We start from the raw sequence: 9,443 nt of genomic DNA, 5'->3' as shown, positions 1-9,443 counted from the left end.
TCTCAGACAATAGGTGCAGGAACTCCCCTTTTCAGAGTCACCCCTTTTCCCCGCCCATACCCACCTACAAGCACCGTCCCTTGGTTCCATCCCTTACCCACCTCCCAGTACCACCCCTTTTAGACAATACAGAACCAAGTATCTTTTTGTGGTGCTAAGTAATTTGTATGGAATTTGGTAATGATATGAAGAAAAGCAGTAAAATAGATCCCCTTCAGCCAGCAACAATAGATCCCCCTAACAACAATGTGCCATCCACAACAAAATTTCCCCCCCCAGCAACAATAGACTCCCGGAAGCATCAACAAAACTCTGCACAGCCAGCATTAATAGACTTTCTGGCAGCCATCAACAATAGACTGCTCCCCCACAACAGTAGATCTCCTTCAGCAACAACTGACCCCCCAGCAACATAAGACTCACCCCTAGCAACAATAGGTCCCCCACCAGCAACAATAGACCTCCTCAGCAACAATAGACCCCCCTGCAAAAATAGATCCCCCTCCAGCTAGAATAGAGCCCCCAGCAGTGAACATCAATACCCTGCAGAACCCCTTGCCATTACATACAGTCAGTCCAGGAGGTACCAGAACCAGTTCCCCCGCGTTCCCGCTGAAAAAAAGCCCTGTCTATACATGCAAAACAAGCCAACCTGAAGTGATCTAGCAGGACTTAATTTTCTGACTAAAGTTGCACGTGAAATAAAAAATTTTTCAGCATGGCCTAGCAGAGTTTTCAGAACAATTTGATCTTTATGAAGGATCTGCAAAGTTTTTGGGATTATTTGTTTTTGTTTTTTTGTCAGTGACATGGTAGCATGAAAACACAGTGGAAGTGGTCATTCTAGTTCAAGCTAAATGTGTAAACTATTTGTCAGAAGTGGGATTTGAACCCACGCCTCCATTTTGACACGCACACAATGTGAAGAAACATCAGAGTCTGGTGCCTTAGAGACCACTCGGCCATCCTGACTAGACATTTTGATGAGTCTGGCTGCCTCTAGAGATATCATCTACTCATGGTACTCTGTTGATCTATTACCACTGTCAAGAAGCTATATTAACACTCTGCACCTAGGCCCTTTTGCAAATGCACTTCTTAAAGCATGACCATGGCACCAAGTCAAACTTTTCAGATCCTTTCCTACCAAATCTGCTTGAGCAAAGCAAGTAGAAGAAGATGTCCCAGGTGATCTTCAAGTGCTTGGCTAATCTGCACACCACACACAAAAATGGTGACTCTGTGGCAGACTGTGTGGCCTAATGGATAAGGCATCTGACTTTGGATCAGAAGATAGAGTGTTCCAATCCCTTCGTGGTTGTTTTCTATGTTGCTTTCCAGTTCCTGTGACCTTTACTTGCAAATTCTTGCTCCGTTTAACTTAAAGCGCAACTTTACCCATAACAACTTGCTTCTCGCTGAAGGCTGCTATTTTGCTGAAGCCCAGAGCCCACAAACAGCCGTAAATCATAAAGTGGAGCTAAACCAATTGATTTAACAGTTTCAAAAAACAGTTAGAATCCTGAAATCCCGGAATTGATAACTGTCACATTTGCTTGTGTTCTCAACCAAACTGTCAAACCATCAAATGGCTGGTGTCATAACTGATCACATGTGCAGCACCATGGCCGTTGCAGTTTAAACAGAAGCAGCTTCATTGGCTATAAAGGATAGGAGGGTTTAATTGAGCTTTAACCAGTTGTCGACCGCCGCACGCCGATGTACGTTGGCACAATGGCACGGGCAGACATTAGGGCTTACCAGTACGTCCCTGCCCCGCGGGTGGGGGGTCCGATCGGACCCCCCATGTGCCTGCGGTGGTCGGATTCTAGTCAGGGGCGATCAGAGGTGAGGGGGAGGCCACTCATTCGTGGCCACCCCCACACGATCGCTCCTGGCGAATGAAATGCTTCCTCGGCTTCTGTAATGTCTCGGTCTTTTCATTCAGGCGCCGAAGAGAGAAGACATCAATGTGAGTTGCACCAACACTCCACTTCCAGTAGAACACGCAGGCACACTTTTCACCCCCCCATCACCCCCCAGTCACCCCCCGATCACCCCCCTGTACCCCCTGTCACAGTGACACCAATAGCAGTTTTTTTTTTCTGATTATTGCATTGGTGTCAGTTTGTGACAGTTATAAGTGGTAGGGCAGTTAGGGTTAGCCTAACCCCCCCTAATAAAGTTTTAATCCCATGATCACCCCCCCGTCGCCAGTGTCACTAAGCGATTGTTTTTCTGATCGCTGTATTAGTGTCACAGGTGACGCTAGTTAGGGAGGTAAGTATATAGGTTCGCCGTCAGTGTTTTATAGCGACAGGGACCCCCATATACTACCTAATAAAGGTTTTAACCCCCTGATTGCCCTCTAGTTAATCCTTTCACCAGTGATCACCGTACAAGTGTTACGGGTAACGCTGGTTAGTTAGTTTGTTTATTATAGTTTCAGGGCACCCGCTGTTTATTACCTAATAAAGGTTTAACCCCCTAATTGCCCGGCGGTGATATAAGTTAAGTTTTTAGGGTCAGATAGGGTCTGCGTTGCCCCAGGCAGCATCAGGTTAGTTCCAGTACCGCTAACACCCACGCACGCAGCATACACCTCCCTTAGTGGTATAGTATCTGAATGGATCAATATCTGATCCGATCAGATCTATACTAGCGTCCCCAGCAGTTTAGGGTCCCCAAAAACGCAGTGTTAGTGGGATCAGCCCAGATACCTGCTAGCACCTGCGTTTTGCCCCTCTGCCCAGCCCTGCCCAGCCCACCCAAGTGTAGTATCGATTGATCACTGTCACTTACAAAACACAACACACATAACTGCAGCGTTTGCAGAGTCAGGCCTGATCCCTGAGATCGCCAACAGTTTTTTGGTAGCGTTTTGAATCAATCGCTAACAGTCAGGAGCTTTTTTTACCTGTGAGTCTCACTAGTGTACCCCTAAATTTAGAGCCCAAAATGGCAAATCGAAGGTACACTAGTGAAGAGGCCTACACGTTTCTGAGCATGACAGATAGTAAAGAGGAAGTCACTCATCTGTCAGATTCAGGCTCAGAATACAAACCTGTAGACAGCAGCGGCTCCATGACAGATAGCTCTGACGACGGAGTTGTGGTCCCTGCCAAGGTCAGGGGTACCAGATCCCAATCTTCTTCTGCTGTTGAGGTGCAGGAACCGCAGGGCTCTCGTATGGAGCAGAGAAGTACTAGCTCCGCTATTCCTTCTGGTGAACTGGCAAGCACCAGCAGCCTAGTACACCCTGGTCGTACGTCCAGCACTGCAGTAACACTTGGTGATGTGGCGAGTCCCATAAGTGCAGTTCAAGCTGGCGAGGTGGCAAGCACAAGTAGTGTCCCGCTGCCACTAAGAAGACAAACACAGGCCTGTCGTACCCATAGTGCCCTTCCCGCTGCATTCGCCAATCCGAATTGGGAACCCACCACTTCTGCAACACCCGTACTTCCCCCATTCACTGGCCAACCCAGCATTCAGGTGGAAACAGTTGATTTTACGCAACTTGATTTTTATTCGCTGTTTTTCACAGAAGATCTCTATAGATCTATTGTGGACCAAAGCAAGTTGTACGCTGGTCAACACATCGCCACTATTCCCCAGTCCTCCCTTGCCAGAGATTGGAAACCAATTACGGTTTCCGAATTTAAGATCTTTCTGGGCCTTTCCCTCCTCATGGGCATAACCAAAAAGAGTGAGTTGCGGTCATATAAGGTCCACTGACCCAATTCACCATATGCCTGTGTTCTCTGCCTCCATGACCAGGGCACGATACGAGCAGATTTTGCGGTTCATGCACTTCAACAACAATGAACTCTGTCGTCCTCGTGGAGTCCCTGGATACGATCGGCTCTACAAAATTCAGCAACTCATAAACCACTTCAACCAACGTTTTGCAGACTTGTTTACTCCCCATCAAGTTGTCTGCATTGATGAGTCCCTCATTAAGTGTTCTGGCCGCTTGTCATTCAAACAGTACCTTCCCAGCAAGCGTGCCAGATACGGGGTCAAGATGTATAAGCTCTGTGACAGGGCCACAGGCTATACATGTAGTTTTATGGTTTACGAGGGAAAAGATAGTCACGTAGAGCCAACAAACTGCCCTGACTACATAGGAAGCGCTGGCAAGACTGTGTGGGACTTGGTGTCACCCTTATTCAAAAAGGGGTACCACTTATACGTGGACAATTACTACATGAGCGTGCCACTTTTTAGTCACCTTGTTGATCATCAGGTTGGAGCATGTGGCACCGTGCGACCTAATTGCCGGGGCTTTCCCCACGGCTTGTAGATTCCCGTCTTAGGCTGGGGGAGAGAGCCTGCTTGCAGTGTAATAATTTGCTCGCTATGAAGTGGAGGGATAATAAGAATGTTTTCGTTCTTACCTCCCTTCATGCAGACACAACGGTCTAAATTACTACGGCGACTGGTGTTGTGGAGAAACCCCTCTGTGTCCATGAATATAACCTCAATATGGGAGGGGTGGACCTCAACAACCAGTTGTTGGCGCCGTACCTAGTTACTCGTAAGGCCAGACGCTGGTATAAAAAAGTGTCTGTATACTTATTTCAATTGGCTTTGCTGAACGCTCATGTGTTATATAGAGCTTCAGGATGGACTGGATCCTTCCTTCAATTCCAGGAAGAGATCGTCAGAGCCCTTCTGTTTCCAGACGGTGCTCCACCTCACCTTCCCAATCCAAATGCAGTAAGCCGGCTGAATGAGAGGCGTTTTCCTTATGTCCTCCCTCATACCCCTACCCAACGAGCCCCCCAAAGAAAATGTTGTGTCTGCAGAAAGCGCGGATATAGGCATGACACCCGCTATTATTGTCCCTCCTGTCCTGACAATCCTGGTCTTTGCATTGGTGAATGTTTTGAACGCTACCATACACTAGTTGAGTATTAGCATAGGGTACAGCACTGCACAGACTAGGACACACTTTCACAGGGTCTCCCAAGATGCCATCGCATTTTGAGAGACCCGAACCTGGAAACGGTTACAGTTACAAAAGTTACAGTTACAAAAAAAGTGTAAAAAAAAAAAAAAAAAAACCACAAAAAAATATATAAAATAAAAAAACTAAAATAGTTGTCATTTTATTGTTCTCTCTCTATTATCTCTCTATTGTTCTGCTCTTTTTTACTGTATTCTATTCTGCAATATTTTATTGTTATTATGTTTTTATCATGTTTGCTTTATAGGTATGCAATTTTTTTATACTTTACTGTTTACTGTGTTTTATTGTTAACCATTTTTTTGTTTTCAGGTACGCCATTCAGCTGCAGAGCAGATTTATTCATCTTGACAGCAACAGCGTTTGCTCCCACGATACATAAAGCCGTGACTCCAGCACTGACGGAGGTGATTTCACCACCACATTTACATACTTCAGCATATATGCCGAAGCATGGGGGCAGCAGAGGGCGGAGGAGCGATTTGCTCCTAACTTTTGCGGAAGGATGCCCCCATGCTTCGGCATATATATATTTTAGGCACAGGTTGCGTTAAATGTTTTATTTTTTACTATTTTTTTTTTGTATTTGCTTTGCAGGTATGGTAAGTCTTACTGTTATACTGTAATGTTACTTTGTTTTATTGTTAACCATCATTTGCTTAGCAGGTATGCCATTCAGTTGCAGCGCGGATTTATTTATCTTGACAGCAACAGCGTTTGCTCTCACGATACATAAAGCCATGACTCCAGCACTGTCGGAGGTGATTTCACCACCACAGTTAAAAAAAGAGCATATATGCCAAAGCATGGGGGCAGCAGGGGCGGAGGAGCGATTTGCTCCTACCTTTTGGGGCGGATGCCCCCATGCTTCGGCATATATATATACGGTGCATGTATGCCCATCATTAGAAGTGGGTGGATGAAGGGATGTATTCTAATGGTGGGCATACCCACCGATCAATCTTTTTTTTTCGTTCAGCCCACAGGCTGCATACAAAAAAAGTTTACAATATATGCCCAACAAGGACCAGCAACGTACTGGTATGTTGCTGGGCTTTGAGTGGTTATACCAGAATGATGCCTGCAGGTTTAGGTATCATCTTGGTATCATTCTTTTCAGCCAGTGGTCGGCTTTCATGTAAAAGCAATCCTAGCGGCTAATTAGCCTCTAGACTGCTTTTACAAGCAGTGGGAGGGGATGCCCCCCCCCACCGTCTTCCATGTTTTTCTCTGGCTCTCCTGTCCCAACAGGGAACCTGAGAATGCATCTGGTGATTTAGCCAGCTGATCATAGAGCTGATCAGAGACCAGAATGGCTCCAAACATCTCTATTGCCTAAGAAACCGGAAGCTACGAGCATTTCATGACTTAGATTTCGCCGGATGTAAACAGCGCCATTGGGAAATTGGGAAAGCCTTTTATCACACCGATCTTGGTGTGGTCAGATGCTTTGAGGGCAGAGGAGAGATCTAGGGTCTAATAGACCCCAATTTTTTTAGCGCAAAAAATAAAAACTGCAGAGGTGATCAAATACCATCAAAAGAAAGCTCTATTTGTGGGAAGAAAAAGACGCAAATTTCGTTTGGGTACAGCATTGCATGACCGCGCAATTAGCAGTTAAAGCGACGCAGTACCCAATTGTAAAAAGTGCTCTGGTCAGGAAGGGGGTAAATCCTTCCAGGGCTGAAGTGGTTAAGGCTGCCAATAGATGAGCCTCTCCAAACTCAGCAGTGCCCAAATATGCGTAAAATGGGAGAGCAACTGAGTATGTGCAGAGCAGGGTGAAACAGTGTATTACTGGATTTTCAAGTGTAAGGACACTTATTTGTAATGTTTTACATAACTATACATGCAAAACAGGCCAACCTGATGTGATCTAGCAAGACTTACTTTTCTGACTAAAGTTGCACGTAAAATAAGAGATTTTACATGATGGCCTAGCAGAGTTTTCAGAACAAGTTGATCTTTATGAAGCATCTGCAAAGTTTTGGGATTATTTGTTTTTGTTTTTTTGTCAGTGACATGGTAGCATGAAAACACAGTGGAAGTGGTCATTGTGGTTCAAGCTAAACATGTAAACTTTTTGTCAGAAGTGTGATTTGAACCCATGCCTCCATTTGGAGACCAGAGCACCCACACAATGTAAAGAAACAACTCTTGAGTCTGGCACTTAGACCACTCGGCCATCCCGACAAGACATCTTGATGTTTCTGGTTGCCTCTAGAAATATCATCTACTCGTGGTACTCTGTTGATCTATTACCACTGTCAAGGAGCTGTATTAACACTCTGCACCTAGGCCCTTTTGCAAATGCACTTCTTAAAGCATGACCTTGGCACCAAGTCAAACTTTTCAGATCCTTTCTACCAAATCTGATTGAGCAAAGCAAGTAGAAGAAGTTGTCCCAGGTGATCTTCAAGTGTTTGGCTGATCCGCACACCACAAACAAAAATGGAGGCCCTGTGGCAGACTGCGTGGCCTAATGGGTAAGGTGTCTGACTTCAGATCAGAAGATTTAGGGTTCAAGCCCCTTCGTAGTCGTTTTCTATGCTGCTTTCCAGTTCCTGTGACCTTTACTTTCAAATTCTTGCTCCGTTTAACTTAAAGCGCAACTTTACCCATAACAACTTGCTTCTCGCTGAAGGCTGCTATTTTGCTGAAGCCCAGAGCCCCCAAACAACAGTAAATCATAAAGTGGAGCTAAACCAATTGATTTAACAGTTTCAAAAAACAGTTTGAATCCTGAAATCCCGGGATTGATAACTGTCACATTTGCTTGTGTTCTCAACCAAACTGTCAAACCATCAAATGGCTGGTGTCATAACTGATCACATGTGCAGCACAATGGCCGTTGCAGTTTAAACAGAAGCAGCTTCATTGGCTGTAAATGATAGGAGGGTTTAATTGAGCTTTAAGGCTGTCAATAGATGAGCCTCTCCAAACTCAGCAGTGCCCAAATATGCGTAAAATGGGAGAGCAACTGAGTATGTGCAGAGCAGGGTGAAACAGTGTATTACTGGATTTTCAAGTGTAAGGACACTTATTTGTAATGTTTTACATAACTATACATGCAAAACAGGCCAACCTGAAGTGATCTAGCAAGACTTACTTGTCTGACTAAAGTTGCACTTGAAATAAGATATTTTACATCATGGCCTAGCAGAGTTTTCAGAACAGTTTGATTTCTTTATGAAGCATCTGCAAAGTTTTGGGATTATTTGTTTTTGTTTTTTTGTCAGTGACATGGTAGCATGAAAACACAGTGGAAGTGGTCATTGTGGTTCAAGCTAAACGTGTAAACTTTTTGTCAGAAGTGGGATTTGAACCCACGCCTGCATTTGGAGACCAGAGCACCCACACAATGTAAAGAAACAACTCTTGAATCTGGCACCTTAGACCAATCGGCCATCCTGACAAGACTTCTTGATGGTTCTGGTTGCCTCTAGAAATATCATCTACTCGTGGTACTCTGTTGATCTATTACCACTGTCAAGGAGCTGTATTAACACTCTGCACCTAGGCCCTTTTGCAAATGCACTTCTTAAAGCATGACCTTGGCACCAAGTCAAACTTTTCAGATCCTTTCTACCAAATCTGCTTGAGCAAAGCAAGTAGAAGAAGATGTCGCAGGGGATCTTCAAGTGTTTGGCTGATCAGCACACCGCAAACAGAAATGGAGGCAGACTGCGTGGCCTAATGGATAAGGCATCTGACTTCGGATTAGAAGATTGAGGGTTCAAGCCCCTTTGTGGTCGTTTTCTCTAAATCAAACAAGGTTTTATTGAATATTTAGTGCATACAAAAAGAAAAAAATAAAAGGTTACGTTGTCATGTTGACACTATAACAGTGTTATAATTATTATCAATGAAATAAAAAAAAAAATATATAGCATTACATTTAAACATTTCTGGTGTATCTTGACATTTAAGGTATACATATTTGGTTTTTAACACTGTCCATCCATACTTATACCTATGTATCACTTTGCGGTCATACGATTACATTAGACACAGGTAGAAGATTCCTGAAGCCATCTATCCCAGATCTTGCTGTACTTTGCTGGACAACCTCTATTAATATAAATACATTTCTTGTATGGTAATGTATTATTTATCTCCACCTTCCATTCCGCTATTTTGGGGGTCTCTTGTCTCATCCACTTTTTGGCTATAACCTTTCTTGCTGCAAAGAGTGTTTCGTGCAAGAAGGTTTTAGTGTATTTATCGGTTATATCTGGAACTATACCCCAGAGGCACTGTTTGGGGTCTAGGGCTAGAGGTGAACCCATTGTGTCGTGTAAAAATGCCACAATTTGTTCCCAGAAGCCTTTTATCTTAGGGCATGCCCATATAGGATGGAAAAAGGTACCTGTCTCTCTCCCACACATCTGACATGTGGTGGTTTGTGTGCGCTTGTATCTTGCAACTCTGAGGGGTGTGAGGTATGCCCTATGGAGAATATAGTGCTAGGTCA

At 44.4% G+C, this 9,443-nt stretch overlaps 3 non-coding genes across 3 annotated transcripts; 1 reads left to right on the top strand and 2 right to left on the bottom strand.

The window, feature by feature from the left end:
• Positions 1-871: 871 nt before the first annotated feature.
• Positions 872-972, bottom strand: TRNAQ-CUG (transfer RNA glutamine (anticodon CUG)). Its single transcript has 2 exons — positions 933-972; positions 872-906 (listed from the first exon to the last, which is right to left on the bottom strand). It is a non-coding gene; the product is annotated as a tRNA-Gln (tRNA).
• A 7,302-nt stretch (positions 973-8,274) lies between these two features.
• On the bottom strand, positions 8,275-8,384 carry TRNAL-CAA (transfer RNA leucine (anticodon CAA)). Its single transcript has 2 exons — positions 8,347-8,384; positions 8,275-8,320 (listed from the first exon to the last, which is right to left on the bottom strand). It is a non-coding gene; the product is annotated as a tRNA-Leu (tRNA).
• Positions 8,385-8,651: 267 nt separating this feature from the next.
• TRNAR-UCG (transfer RNA arginine (anticodon UCG)) lies at positions 8,652-8,724 on the top strand. The gene has a single exon. It is a non-coding gene; the product is annotated as a tRNA-Arg (tRNA).
• Positions 8,725-9,443: the final 719 nt, after the last annotated feature.

This window comes from Aquarana catesbeiana, linkage group LG12 (genome assembly GCF_042186555.1).
Source record: "Aquarana catesbeiana isolate 2022-GZ linkage group LG12, ASM4218655v1, whole genome shotgun sequence".
Lineage (NCBI taxonomy): Eukaryota > Metazoa > Chordata > Amphibia > Anura > Ranidae > Aquarana > Aquarana catesbeiana.
The sequence above is the reverse complement of the archived record's forward strand: the minus strand, read 5'-3'. Positions and strand labels throughout refer to the sequence as shown.